Here is a 14,924-nt window from a genome sequence, read left to right on the forward strand (position 1 = left end):
GAGTTGGGAAATCATGAACACAAAGCCCAAGGGAATATACCGGTAGTTAAGTTTCAAAGCAAGTTCTGCAGCCACATGTGAGATGGGAGGAGAGGGAGGAAAGAGGAATCCTGGTAACTATTTGACACGCATTGATGTGCTTGGTTGCGGAGATGAGTTGAAATGAAACATCTGCGCACCTCAAATCACTGTCTGTCTTAGCATACTGCTGCAGCTGCAAAACACATCTGGAGTCCTGCTTCCGCCGACAAGAATTATGTATCTTTGTGCCTCAACCTACTTTCTGCTCCTGCTTGGAATTATTAAAGACTCCTAGTACTGTTTACAAAGTACTAAAAATAAGAGGCTGAAACCACAGAGCATCTTCATTTAAAAACTAAAAACTGATAAACTAATGCAAGCTAAGATGGCGGTGCTTTTGCACAGCTCCCATTCATTTCTAGGGAGGCTGGGCAGGAGAACTTCCCCAGTGGATCTCTATAATGTAGCCTTTAAAGCAGGGATCACCCCATGCCAAGCGGCAGGCCTCTTGGAACGGACTGACACCATGCTTGCTCATGGCAAATTTAGAGGCAATTACAGGCAGCGGGGTGCTGATCTGCTCATGGTCTCCAGTTGCAAAACTCAAAAGCTATCATTCTCCTCCAGGCGGATGGAACCCACAGTTTGAAGCCTGGTCATTTGTCACTGAAGCCAAACAGCAATTTGTGAGGCAGTGGGTCATATTTTTAGCTTCCAAATGGTTGCTGCTGCCTCCCAAGTAGTTATTTGACGTCGGTTAAGAAAGATGACTGGGCGCATTCTCACCAACTCCACCACGGCCACATGAACAGGCTGCATCCAACCGATTCCCAAAAGCCAACACGGATTCTGCCTAAGCAGTTTTCAGCAGCTATATTTATTCTCTCTCAGATGTCCTTGGCAGATACTTCCAACCGAATGAAAGATTTGGGTTAGTTTGGGGTTTTGTGTTTCTACTTCTGAAAAAATAATAATATTCCAAGGGTCAGGTCTTGTTCTCCCTCCTCCTTTTGCTACCCCCAATATAGAAGGTGCAAAGTCAAAGCCACATAACTAAAAGGGGAGGGGGGAGAATCTCTGCCCCCCCGGGGGTCTCCAGTCATCCGTCCGTCCGTTCATTCGTCCGTCCGTCGGAGAGAGGCAGCCCATTCATGTATTTATTTTGCACGGGGCTTGCCTGTGGTTCCCTGCGCTTCAAAGTACACAATCTGAAAAGCCCCCCCCCCCCCGCAGCGTTGCGAAGGATAAATATGCATGGCTTGTAATTCGGTTGCAGTTCTTGCTCCCAGCTGATAGGGTGACGTGGAGTTTGGAGAGGCTCGCAGATTGGCTTTTTGATTTGGCTTCTCTGCTGCAGTTGTGCACAAGGCTGGCTGGGTCTGCCTCTCATCCAGAAAGCAAGCAGGCGCCGAGGTTGGCCCGCTTGCTGTCTTGCCAGGCTGCAAAGTCTCCCTCTCTCTCTCGTCTGAAGCACCAGGGATGGTGTGAGAAGAAGCCCACCCTGCTGTCTATTTTCTTTTGGAAGAGGCGGGGTGTGCCGCCGCCGCCACCACCACCTCCCTCCCAACCACCCCCGCCCTTCTCGCTCGCCCACCTTATCTTCATCTCCACTGTGCCTCCCTCCCTCCCCTCTCCAAATTACTCTGCACACACCACCGAGCATAAGCGAGGCCGGGCGCTGGGGAGGGGGAATCGCCCGTGTTTTTTAAACCCACGCACTTAACCCTTTTTCAAATGCACTTCCCCACGCGCAGCGGTGGAAGAGGAGCTCGGTCCACCGGCGAGCCAGGCAAGTTGGATTGACATGCCAAGGAGGCCCCCCCTCCCGCCCTCTCCGCTCCACACCTCACCATCCTCCCTCCTGTCCTGGCAACGATCGGGCACGAGATGCAATGAGATCGCTTTAGAGAACCGGAAGGATCTGTAAACTGGGGAGCAAGGAGGACCCCCGCCCCCCCCGCAAAGAATCAGAAAGGTAAGTGGCAGAGGTCCATTCCAATTTCACTGTAAACAAAATATGCAGGTTTGTGGCTGGGAAGTCCTAGTTTCGCTACTGCATGCGAATTCCTATATAGTTGCGTGTGTGTATGTGTGCGTTTAGGGAGAGGAGAGGGAAGGGTCTCTTTGCAAAAACCAAGCCCCCCCCCCCATCAGGAAACTGCCGGATCAAATGTTGCAAATGCAAACAGGAGGGCCGTTTCCCTGCTTGGAGGATGGAGCTGTCGCCTGCCTGCGTGTGAGGCTGTGCATTTGTGTGTGTGTGTGTGTGTTGCACATGCATATGGAGATAAGCCGGGTGCTGCAGCCTCGCATCCTAGTTTTGCACGCAGACCGTTTGAAGGAGCCGGAGAAAATTGCAGGGAAGGAGGGGATCTGCTCGGGGTTTGTGCTCCGTCAGAAGGTGCATGGAAGCAGGGCTGCCCCTGCTCGCTTTTGCCTGCCGCTCTCCAAACTCTCCTGCCACCCCACCCCCTCGCCGTAGCGGCTTTTGCGCGGGGATCAGGAGGGAGGCTGGGTGGGGGCGGTGAGATTTTAATATAATAACAAGCCGGCAAGGGCTTCGGCGAGAAGCGTGCAGGGCGCTCCGTTTCACAGCCAAAACCCGGGGATTCCTTGATTCCTTGCTGCCGAACTTGCTGACAGCCTTTTGGAACAGATGCAGGAGGGAAGGGCGAAAGAGGTGGCTCAGTGCAGGAGGTGAGGGGAGACCAGGATTTGGGTTTTTTCCCCGGGGATGGGGGGGGGGGGAAGGGAAGGGTGGCGGGAGCAATGGGCAGAATAGATGCCTTTAATGCAGTGGCCATAAATTTCTTTTTCTCTCCCCAAACGCCCTATTTGGGTCTTGTTTGGGTCTGGAGCCATAGCTAAGAGCTTTGCACAAAAAGTGGCGCAAACGGAGACCCCATAAACGAATCGACTTGTTCCTTAAAAAAAGAAACAAAAACAGCGATCGTGCTGGGATCACTCCACAGAACATCTATATGTCTGTTTTAATGGCCGAGGAGGGGTTGTTCGGGTAGAGAGAAGGGCCGGCTGCAGTTCAAGGGAAAGGGATTTCCAGCCGCTGTTTGGGCTCGGGACCCATTTCAAAATGAAAGCAAAGGGAGCCCTTGCAGGCAAGCCCCCCCCCGCAATCCTCCCATGTGTTTGCGCGGGTCTTCCTTTCCCCCCTCGACTTGCGCGATTAATCTTAGGCAGCTGTCGTGCTCCATCCACTACCGCCGAGATCTTGTTTACCTCGGTTTTCAAATATAGCTCCTGCGCCATTCACTTTCCTAAATAGGGCAGGGAGGGCAGTTCACTTTGTAGGAAGAGGAGGCAAGGGGGCGGACGGGGATCGTGGCTGCTTCCTCGGAAGGGGCTCACGCCTTGCCCCTTCCTGGCTTGTTGGGCCTACCAAGCCCATTCTCCCTTTTCCTTTAAAAAACCCCACCAAAATGTCAGGAGGGAGAACCGGGGCCAAAGAGCCCCCAAGCCTAGAGTGAAAAATCACGTGTATGCCCCCAACCCTTTTTTGAATAAGGGGTTCAGCCAGTTAAAAATAAGGGACACTTGTAGATCCGATGCTTCTCTTTGGAAGTGTAGTGCTGCTGCCTTATGCAGGAATAAATGAAAATACATACAGGTTAAGTTTTTTTTTTTTTAATGCTAAGGGCCAATTTTGAAAACTTAATACAGGACCAAATATTAGTTATTGTTTATCTCTTCTGAAATGTGGTGTTTTCCCCTTCCTCTGCAGATTCTGAAAATGCACATTTGTCCTATCCTGACAGGACCGTTTCCCTTTAACGAGAAGCATGCAAATGTGGTTCTTAGTTTGCGTGGCATAGCTCTGTCCTGTAGAACAGTCCTAAATAACACAGTTCTCAATGGAAAAATGAAAGAAAAGAGATATTTGAAGAAGGGTTTTCTGGTGGGACCAAGATTGCCTTGCTTGCTACTTCTTAATTCCAATGGTTATTCTGCATGGCCGTTTTTAGAATATAGTGGTTATGTGGTGGAGTCACCACAAACCTGACTTTGGCGTGGCGCCTTGGGGAGTTCTTTGGTAGAAGTGTACTGAGATTGTAGATCCACACACCCTGATTCCAGCTGCCTTTTGGAAAGCTTTTCAGGTAATGTGTACACTGGCTTTAACTAAACTTGCTGTGGTATTTTCTTTGGAAAGGACAAACTTCCAAAGCAGTGGAAATAAAACCAGCCTTCTCTGTATAGCCTGCACTCTGTTTGCTCGGGGTACCTGAGAACGCTTTCTGATTTCATCCATCTTCATAATTAGCCCGTAATGGAAGGTCACCTGTTATCAGTTGGGAGGTAGACCAAGAAAAATGATCAAGGCTGCCTACTGGCATCCAAACCCACTTCCTTTTAGTTCAACCCTCTAGTGCAGAACAACACTGGGTTTCTCTTCTGTTGTTCTCATTGGTTGCTTGCTAATAATCCATCTCTTGGATGGATTGGGACTGGAGGAACTCAAGTGGCTGAAATTCTGTGCAGTTGGAACAGGATGATCCCGCCTAGTCAGTAAAAGTTTCATTCATGAGAAGCTGGGCTTTAGATATTTATTTCATTTTTTTCTGCAAGTATCCATTTGGTGTAACTCTGTAATTTCAGCGAACCTTTGGTGTAACACTGCAATTTCACATGGTAGCTATAACAAGCTGGTGTCCCACAATGATGGGAGTGGACCTTCTTTTCTGTGGGAAGGCTCTGTTCTTCAATTAGACACTGCTAGATGGTAGAAGATGTACTTAGTGGGGATCATGTGTGTGTTGCATGATTAAAGGACAAAATCTGAATTAAAGAGGAAAGCTTTGAGTTGAGCAAGTTAAAAGGAACGATTTGTGGGATTCCCCTTATGTACCCACCAATATTTTGTGACGTGACCTTGGACAAGTCACAAAGGCTTCTTCTGCATTCTTGACAGTAACCAGCCCGATATTTATCTACTGCAGAATGGAAGAGGAGGAACTGAAATCTATTCAATAGAGGTTACATGTGTGTTTATCACAGCAGCAAAATATTAATGCTAATTTCAGAGTAAGAAAATGCCATATTCAGGTACTCCAAAAGCTGGGAGCCAAGAAAGCTCTGGCAACGGCTGGGTCAGCTCTATGCTTGAGTGAGGTCCTCAACAATGTGGGCTCCCACTTACATTGATGGCCATTCTCCCTTAGGCATACTTGGAAGAAGTGGCAGCAGTGCTCTAAGACTGGCTCGGAGCTGGCATTTTAATATCTCACTGTGTCCCATGGCACCAAACATAGTGTCACGCTTGTGCTTTTATGGGAAATTGAAGTGGGGGGTCCCAGGGCACATGTCAGTTCCGGGGGACCCTGGCAGTTGCTGATGTCTAGCCAGGACAACAGCATATTAAATCTGTTGCTATCTGTGGAGTGTGCTGGATAGGCTTTAGCCAGAGAGACATTGGTCAATTGTTTCTGTTGACAGCTCTTTTATTGGTATTGGGTGAATAATTTCATTTATTCGTAAAGAGTAATGAGCAACCCTCTGCAGCTTCTCTGAATGCTCTAACAGCAAAGACATTAGCAACCATGGAGGCAATGGAATTTTTATGTGTTTGATAACACCACAAGGCCAGCTGGATTTCTCTGGTTTCATGGCTGCTGGGCAAGTTCCTGATAGCATTAGATTGTGGATCACACTGTATGTGGAGGAATAGGAGACACTACCATTTTTGCATCTTTTTTCTGACAGCAGCAGAGTAACACACTCAAAGCCACCCACCCCAGACATATATACCATGTTTGCATTCTCATGATGTGCATCCTGTTTAGGTCATTTAAATGTACATACCTGTATAATAAACATTTGTCTCTTCACTTACCAGTGAGAATGTCCTTCCAATAGACTGAAGAGCTGCCTAGTTGCTCTCAGTACATACAAAATGATTTGCTTCCCATTTCGAAGAAGAACACTGTGGGAATGCTGGCAGAGTAGCTAAGCCCAGTGACATATGAATTAGGAAATCCCTTCGCCCTGAACTCACTAGTGACCTTAGGACAGGGTTAGCAGTTATGGTGCCCTCCACTTGTTTCTGAACTACAACTCCAGTCCCATCACCTCTGATCATTGCCCATGCCAGCTGGGGCTGTTGTTGGAATCCAACAACACTTGAAGTGCATCATGGTGGCCACCCGTGCCATAGACAGACCTCTGCCTCTTAGATCTGCATTTGTAATACAGTCATACCTCATGTTGCGTCTGCTTCAGGTTGCGTGTTTTCATCTTGCGTCCCGCGGCAACCTGGAAGTACCAGAACGGGTTACTTCCGGGTTTCGCCACTCACGCATGCGCAGAAGCACTAAATCGCACCATGCACAGACGCGGCACTTCAGCTTACATCAGTTCCGTGTTATGAATGGGCCTCCGGAATGGATCCTGTCCATAACACGAGGTTCCACTGTAATGGATTAATGATACTGATCTACGTTACAGGATGTTTTGGTATGTGAAGTCCTTTGAACACACCAAAGTGCAATGCAAATATAAATATTATACCATGTGCACCCTATGTTTATTTGGGAGAAGCAGCTGGCCTATAATCTTCGTGAATTATGCTGCTATGAAACCAGCTTCCTGTTAAGAAATTGTATGGATTTCTCATCATTGGTTTTAAGGGAGCTGTGCATCTAAGATGTTATGTTATTTTTACATCTACCAAAGCATGAAAAAAGTCATTTTGAGTGGGCCTGTTCTGAGATGTCTGACATAGTGCTTGTAGACAGGAGAACTGCTTAAAACTCAATGTTGTTCATTTATGAATTCTGCTTGATAACTAGCCCTAGAGTGTGCCTAGAAATTGCCAGTGGCCCTTTGCGTCCAGGCAGAAAAATTCATCAAGAGCTTCTGGTGAAAATGCAAGCTGGAGTTGAAGCCTTTCTAATATATATTCTGAAGTTTATGAATCACAGTAGCCATTACAGATAATCTGCCCGGAGACTGCAGTTCTCAGTGCTGCTTCACCAGAATTGTACTCTTAACTAGGCATTCTACAAAAGTTGGGATACACTAAGAGCAAGAAGTCCAGGTTTGAGTTTATTAGTTTCTTTCAGAAACAACAATGAATGCTGCTACAGTCTAGCATGACTATCTACTAGAATTTCTCACACAGATTGTAGAGAAGTGATATAAAATAAAAAAAATAAAAAAATATTGTTTCAGCCACTTTGGGGAAATTCCTGAGTTTGAAAATGAGGCCTGCTAAATTTCCTCATTCACTAAATGTGACACTTTTGCCCCATGGGTACTTGTTTAGTGCTGATTACTCAGTTCTAACGCTGGACTAGATGAAGATGGTGGTGATTTGTTTGTTTACCCACCCTTCACCCTAAGGTTCCAGGGCAGGCTACAATAGTAAAACACAATATTAAAACACAATATTTAAAACCCGTCAAGTGGGAACTAAAAATATACACCTCAAGTGTCAAAAGACAGGGTAAAGAGGTGTGTCATAACATTTGCTGTATGAGGAAGATACCAGCCGCACCTCTGTTTGCAGCCACTTTGCTCCTCCATGGTCCCTTTGGGTGACACAACATGCTAAGCCAAGATCTGCCATAGCGTGTCATGGTTAAGCTGCCTCCAGACTAACCATGAGCTGGAACTTGGTTACAGCCAAGGTTAGAGCTTGGTTACAGCCAAGGTTCAGATAACATACTAAACCTTTGCTTAGCTCATTGAGCGGTAGCAGCAAAAAGGAGCAGAGAGGCTGCAAAATGTTCTCTGGGAGCTCACGTTTTCTGTCTAAGCCATTGTTTGGCTTAGTGTGATGTGCAAAATAATACCATGTTTGTTTCTTTCTTTCCTGCCCCCACACACTACAGATCCCAGAGCAGACCTTAAACCCCCCCCCTCTAACTACATCCTAAACACTTTTTCTGGAAGTAAGGTTTTGTTGCAGCTTTCTCATAGTTAATTGGTGCTAAGGCCGGTAGCCTGATCCATCATTAGCAAGCAAAAGAGCAGAAGTAGCAAGGAATACCGTAGTTGATTTTGTTTCAAAAGCTGTCATTGCACTGTTACGATAAACTTATTTTAGACTGCAGCCAACTATCCCCATTTTGAGGAAGTTGCTGTGGAGTGTATCCTCAGTTTGCATTGCCCTAAAACATCCTCTGGTAGTTTATCCAAAGAGGGCACCCATTTGGATGAGCATGGCAGGTTTGTAGAATACTCTAGGCCAGTCTTCCTTAACCTGGCATCCTCCTGATGTGGTTGGATTGCAACTCCCCTCGTAGCTGACATTGTTACATGCTAGTGTCTGGAGTGATGGGAGATGTAGTCAAAAACATCTGCAGCTCATCAGGTAGAGGAAGATGGTCATAAGCCAAGCCTACATAACATGTGACCTACCCAGCCAAATGCAGACCACCAGCCATGGGCAAATTATATTATTTGCCATGGTGGGCAAGCTTGGAATTCAAGCAACGGCAGACAAGGAGATTAGCAGGCTGGGTTAAACTTATGTTGGGCAGGTCTGTTCAAGACCACAGAAAATTTGAAATACACCCCTGCAATCACCACAGTGGGTGTGAACATTTTAAATGTTTTATAGATCTCCAAACCTAACTCAGTGGAATGGATTTAGGCCCACTAAAAGGCAAAATAAGTATTTAGTCATTTTAGATTAACAAAAAAATCACACCATTATTACCCCTTATTACTGTTTGTAATACCATAATACATAACTCTATAATACTCAATACCATGAAACTGAAAGGGAGAAGGAGGTTAGGTAGCGCTTGAAATCCCAAGTGCCATATTTGTTAGGAGAACTGTTTAAAATAAGTAGCACTTATTTCCGGAGTAAGATGTTTTAGATACAATTGTTAGGAAATCAGCAGTTGTGGGTATTGGCCCCAATCCACTCAGTGGTAAACACTTTCAAAGTTCTATTGATCTTTTAGAAGAAACAGTCACGTGTCCCAAGGAAATCTGGAATGTTAGGAAGTGCTTAAGTCTGGCTGAATTCTGTTTTGCTGTTGCATGTAACAGATTCAGCAACCTTTTGAACAACAAGTGAGAGACCCTCAGCTGAACTGGTAATCCAGTGTGTTATTGCAGGCAATATATGATTATACAAATATAAAAATGTGCTTGTTCTCTCTGCCCCCCCCCCCCATAATCAGACTCTGTTTTTAAAAAAAACATTTCACATGAAAGCCAAATGAGTATTTTCTTTAGCTGGCCTTCTTCAGTGTGTTTTAACATGCTCCAGCTTGGGCTGCCTGCCAAATTTCATTTGTTTCTCAATCAAGCAATAATATGATCTAATTCAATATTTAAAGAAATTAAATAAACACAGGGACCGTTTTTATGTTGTGGCAGAAGCTGTAAAGTCAGGAAAACCATCCACAGATCTCCCAATTGAGAGACTCCATACTTTTGCTTCTGGCACATATTACTTATTTTGCAGAGTATTCCAATTGATTTAGCTAAGAAGAACCCTAACGTTTTGATGCAATTTGCTAACATATGGCAAATGGTTCAGAGTACCTGATGGGGATATCTAGGATCAGATGCTGTTACTGGGCTTTTTTAAAGTGGCAAAGCAAGCAAGCAAGCAAGCAAACAAACAAACAGGAAAACATTCTTTTAAAGTTACTGGCTCAGAAAATCAGTCCGTCTGCCCAAACATACATACATTACACTGCAGTTCTCTGCATACTTACTTGAGAACAAGCTCCGTTGAACCCAATGGGACTTACTTCTGAATAAATATGCACAGGATTTCTCTGTTAGTCATTTGCCTGAAAAAAGGAGCAGATGTAGCTCTTCCAGGTTATAGCAGTTTACTTTCATGGTCATCTGGAACAAATTCTCTCACCACAGGTGACCAGGCAAGAGGACTTTTTCACTGCTGCTTTTTGGCAGAATCTGTACTGTCACTGAAGCAAACATTTGTTCATTCACTTCAGTGAAGCAAGAGCATGCATTACGTAAGGCGCTGTGGCCATTTTGCTTATTAGAAAAGTCTCTTCCTCTCTTTACGCTGGAGGCGATGACTTGCGGCCTGTAGTCTTAAGACAGTGCTGTAGTTGTTGAACCACACCATTTCTCCAGTGGATCCACTAACTTGACCGTAATGCTGGATAAAGGAAAGTTGTGGGTTCCAGCGTAGCTGTCTTCAGGATAGTCTGTTGCTGACCGAGTCTGTGCCACAGTGGTCTGCGGCAACAGAAGGTGTGAAAATGGAACAGGTATTCCCTGCCACATTGTCTTCTCAGCTGAAGTTTAGAAGGGGAAGAAATGGAGGCAGTGAGAGATTTTACTTTCTTGGGCTCCATGATCACTGCAGATGGTGACAGCAGTCACGAAATTAAAAGACGCCTGCTTCATTTATGGTTTTCCCAGTAGTGATGTATGGAAGTGAGAGCTGGACCATCAAGAAAGCTGATCGCTGAAGAATTGATGCTTTTGAATTATGGTGCTGGAGGAGACTCTTGAGAGTCCCATGGACTGCAAGAAGATCAAACGTATCCATTCTTAAGGAAATCAGTCCTGAATGCTCACTGGAAGGACAGATCATGAAGCTGAGGCTCCAATACTTTGGCCACCTCATGAGAAGAGAAGACTCCCTGGAAAAGACCCTGATGTTGGGAAAGATGGAGGGCACAAGGAGAAGGGGACGACAGAGGACAAGATGTTTGGATGGTGTTCTTGAAGCTACTAACATGAGTTTGACCAAACTGCGGAAGGCAGTGGAAGACAGGAGTGCCTGGCGTGCTCTGGTCCATGGGGTCACGAAGAGTCGGACACGACTAAACGACTAAACAACAACAAGAAAATTGCATTGTGTCAGGTGTGTGGGTGTCAGACCCAGCCAATGGCAAGGCAAGAAGGGATATGGCACAGGCCATCTTCAGACACTACCACTCTGACAGGTGCACTGCTAAACACCTGTGCTGAGGTTCCCTTTTATCTTCTTTCAATGAGTACCAGGCAGCTGGGATCTTTGAGATACCATTATAGTATCTCATGGTGCTCCCGCAACATAGTTCCTCTCCAGAACGCTGTGGCACAGTTGGGATCTAGGAACTGCCATTTTACTTTCCCACAGAAAGTTGGTATCTGACACAGCTCCCATTACAACTCTAGCCCTCTTTACATGTTACGATAAAGAATGATGGCACAAGTATATGAAATGGGATGCTGGAGACAGGCATGTCAGTCACATGGCTCTCCGACCCGTGGAAGGCAAACTTTGGGAGTCTCCTTTTCAAAATTAATTTACAAAATGCACAATGTGAAAAATAATAGGAAGCATCCTTATCATATTAAAGAATATAAATAGAATGTTATGTTTATGAGGGCTGAAACCCATTAAGAGCACTCCCAAGAACAGGTCTGTCATTAGAAAAGATGCTTATCTCTGTGTTAATCTACTTAGCTAAAACTTAGAAAGCAGGACAAGGGTTACCAATGCAGGCTAGCTCCCTTGCTTCTTTTATACTTTTTAAAAAGAAGCCTATTCTTGTTCAAACCCACTAAATCCATTCAAATCCCTGCTACCCCACAATTGCTTTACCCATAGGGTATAGTGAAATTCCACATTTTGATGTACCATTCTTGCAGCTGAGGAGATTGATTATTTTTCCAATACCTTAAAGTGTCCTCACCACCACAATCATAAATAACAATAGTTTCTCTTTCACCCGCGAGACAACATCTTTAAAATAATTCAATAAAAGTAGTTTAGAGTCGAACTATAGTCTATATTTCAAAATCATTTGAACATTCTGGAAAATCTCCTGCCTATAATTCTTTGCCACGGGGCAGGTCCGCCACCAGTGGGAAAAGTCAGTCTGCCCATTCCACATTTCCAATTATTAGAACGCTTGGTTTTATAAATCCTAAGTAAACCTGATAAAGATTAGGTACCAATTTATCCACATTTTAATGCATTATCTATTAAGGTTATTGATGCTATGTATCTGTTGATATTTAGCCAACTATATTTCCATATGCCATCAAAAACTATTCTCTAAATATTATTTCCCTTTTCATGTGTGGTATAACTGATTTGGCTCTCTTCTTTGGATAATATAATTAAACAAATTCTAGATGGCGCGTATATATCCCAAATTTGTTTTTCTGAACCGCTTTAACTGCTTCAGTTCACTGAGATTCAATCTTAACCAATAGTTTAGAAAGTCTCATATTTGAAAATACTCAAATAATATGAAATTTGAATTTTCCAATCTATCCTCCATCTGCGTTAAAGCTACAATCAGAAATTTATTATGACTGCCTTTTTGGCTGTTAGTGAACATACCAATAGCCCAATTTTTATAAAATTTCAGAGGCCAGTGGGGAAAATTGGGGTTTATCCCACATGTTCCATAATCTCAGGAAGATGCCGCTTGGCCCTTTGTCTTAACTTTGTTGTTGTTGTCATTCATCCACAAAAGAGCATTTGGCAGAATTCCTACAAAATGTAGTTCAATATCATTTATGTAGTCTTGCCCTGCTTCTTGATACCATTCTGATAGCTGCACTAAATGGATGGCCATATGCCTTCTACTGTATATTTGTGGATGCTCCCCACACATTTCAGAACTGCAGGGTAAAGTGTGCATGAGTATAGAAGTCTCCCAACTTCTTCTGAAGTGGGTGTTGGAATGATGGGGGGGCAGAGCTAACAGTCTCATCTCTGCTGCTCCCCCTCATGTAGTTACTCTTTATTTCAGTGCTTGAAGAAGGTTTCTTTCACATCAATAATCCCTTATTAGTTCCCATAATTCAGCTACTGGGGTCATGCTGAATATCTAAATCTAAAGAGAAATCTTTCTGCAAGTATTGTTTTTTTTTAATGACACATTTAGGCTAGTTGCCTCAGAACTGTATCTCTTCCAGCAAAGTGAGATCGTGATTAATTAAAATAATAATAATAATCCCAAAATAGCCTTGTGGGTGGGTTGCTAGGCTGCCAGCAACGGGGGCAATAAATGTAGATTCTTTGTGAAATTGCTTACTTCAGGGGCTTTTGTTCCTGATTTGCTGACATTTAAGAGCCATCACCATGGAACAAGATGGAGGCTTGGTAGCTACAGGTGGTTACATTCACACCAGTTTTTGAGTGAAATGGTTGCTTTATCATCATCACCCCAATCCGCTTTATGGCAGCCTAGATCGCTTCATGAGGTGTAAGAATACCTCAGGTCTGTGGGCCAGATAGGAAATCTGTTGGTGTGTTGACCAAGTTATCTCTGGGGCTTCACACAGGAGCATAAATTATTTGACTGTTTTAAATAGCTCCTAATGTGAATGAAATCTCTGTGTAGATGAAAACCTTGACTTCAGTTTATGTTCAGTTTTTTTGAATGAGTTCTTTCCTGAGGTAATGTTATTCATATGTGAACTAATGAATTAAAATGTGCAGGTGATCCTTTTTGGTGCCATATGTGACCTGAGTGGAATGCATCTGTGCTTGCGACTTCCTTGATACTGTCAGAGGTCCCTCTGCAATGGCAATAGCATCACTCGCATCTCTAGGATCACGTCCAGCTGGAATAGATGGAGATGTAGCATTAGGAAGCGGAGATAGCTGTGATGCAGGAAATAGCTGTATTGTTGCCTGTACAGTGGTACCTTGGGTTACATACGCTTCAGGTTACAGACGCTTCAGGTTACAGACTCCGCTAACCCAGAAATAGTACCTCGGGTAAAGAACTTTGCTTCAGGATGAGAACAGAAATTGTGCTCCGGCGGTGCAGCGGCAGCTGGAGACCCCATTAGCTAAAGTGGTGCTTCAGGTTAAGAACAGTTTCAGGTTAAGAACGGACCTCCAGAACGAATTAAGTACCACTGTACCTCTTAACAAAAAATCTACCTAGATCTGCTTCATAGGGTGTGAGATGGGATATTATGCATTTGCACCAAAGGACTGGGGAGGGGGTGGGGAATTAAAAATGAAGGAAAACCCAAGACAAGTTACAAAATGGCAGGGCATCACTTTGAGACAGGGAGCCAATATGGTGCCTTATGGATGCTTCAGACTACAACAGGCTTCCTCATCCTTGGCTCTTCAGATGTTTTCCCATCATCCCTGATCACTGGTCCTGCTAGCAAGGGATCATGGGAGTTGAAGGCCAAAAACATCTGGAGGGCCAAGGTTGAGGAAGCCTGGGCTACAATTTCCATCTTCTCTGGCTATTATCCGTGGGGCTTATGGGAGTTGTAGTCCAAAACTTCTGGAGGGCTCTACACCCTGCTTTAGGGATAGGGACGGGAGGTGTCTGCTGGGGCTTAATGATGATGTGTTGGAATTGCATCCTGGAGGGGAATATATCCTTCCGATATTTTTAATTTTTTTAGGGGCATGGGCGGGGGGGAAAGGAAGAAGGGACAGTTGTGTCACATACCATTAATTATGTGATAAGAAAAATCCGCTTCACATTCCTGATCCTTGTACAGCCACCTTCCGCACAGCAGTAAAAATTGCAATGAATGGGCTACTTGGGAGAAATAGTCCACTTTTTCAGCTGCAAATACTGTGAATTTAAGTGCTCCAAAATGTAATCCTCCTGCATCAGAGGTACGACTTGAGGGAAGGCAAGCCAGATGAGAATCAAATGCACATTTATTGTAAAATAAACTGATTGTGCAGAAAGGCTCTGAGATACAGCTGCCAAACAAATGAGACCTATCTGAGAAGAGGAATCATCCTTCCTTAACTTTCACTCCATCCCTTTGAGATACCTTGTCTCATCTGATTCTCCCCAGATTTAGTTCAGCACAAATTCAGTTTATGCTGTCCTTCAGCTTGTCATGGTCCAAATATTACTTGTCACTCTTGACATTCCTGTTGATCTCAGAATTTCCCGTGAAGTTACTATTCAATACTTATAAGCAAAACAAGGGCAACCAGATTCTACCTT

The 14,924-nt window shown here is 44.5% G+C and overlaps 1 protein-coding gene across 3 annotated transcripts in view; it reads left to right on the forward strand.

Moving 5' to 3' along the window:
- The first annotated feature begins 1,337 nt into the window (after positions 1-1,337).
- Positions 1,338-14,924, forward strand: part of SLC8A3 (solute carrier family 8 member A3) — a 164,576-nt gene continuing 150,989 nt past the window's right edge. Inside the window, exon 1 of one of the 3 annotated variants that reach the window (XM_081889729.1) lies at positions 1,338-1,996. The gene's annotated coding sequence lies outside the window, so the exon portion shown is untranslated. Of the gene's footprint in view, positions 1,997-2,568; positions 2,719-14,924 lie in introns of those variants that run through there. The other 2 variants (XM_081889731.1, XM_081889730.1) reach the window with 2 other exon arrangements.

This window comes from Podarcis melisellensis, assembly GCF_964234715.1.
Source record: "Podarcis melisellensis genome assembly, chromosome: 1".
Taxonomy (NCBI): domain Eukaryota; kingdom Metazoa; phylum Chordata; class Lepidosauria; order Squamata; family Lacertidae; genus Podarcis; species Podarcis melisellensis.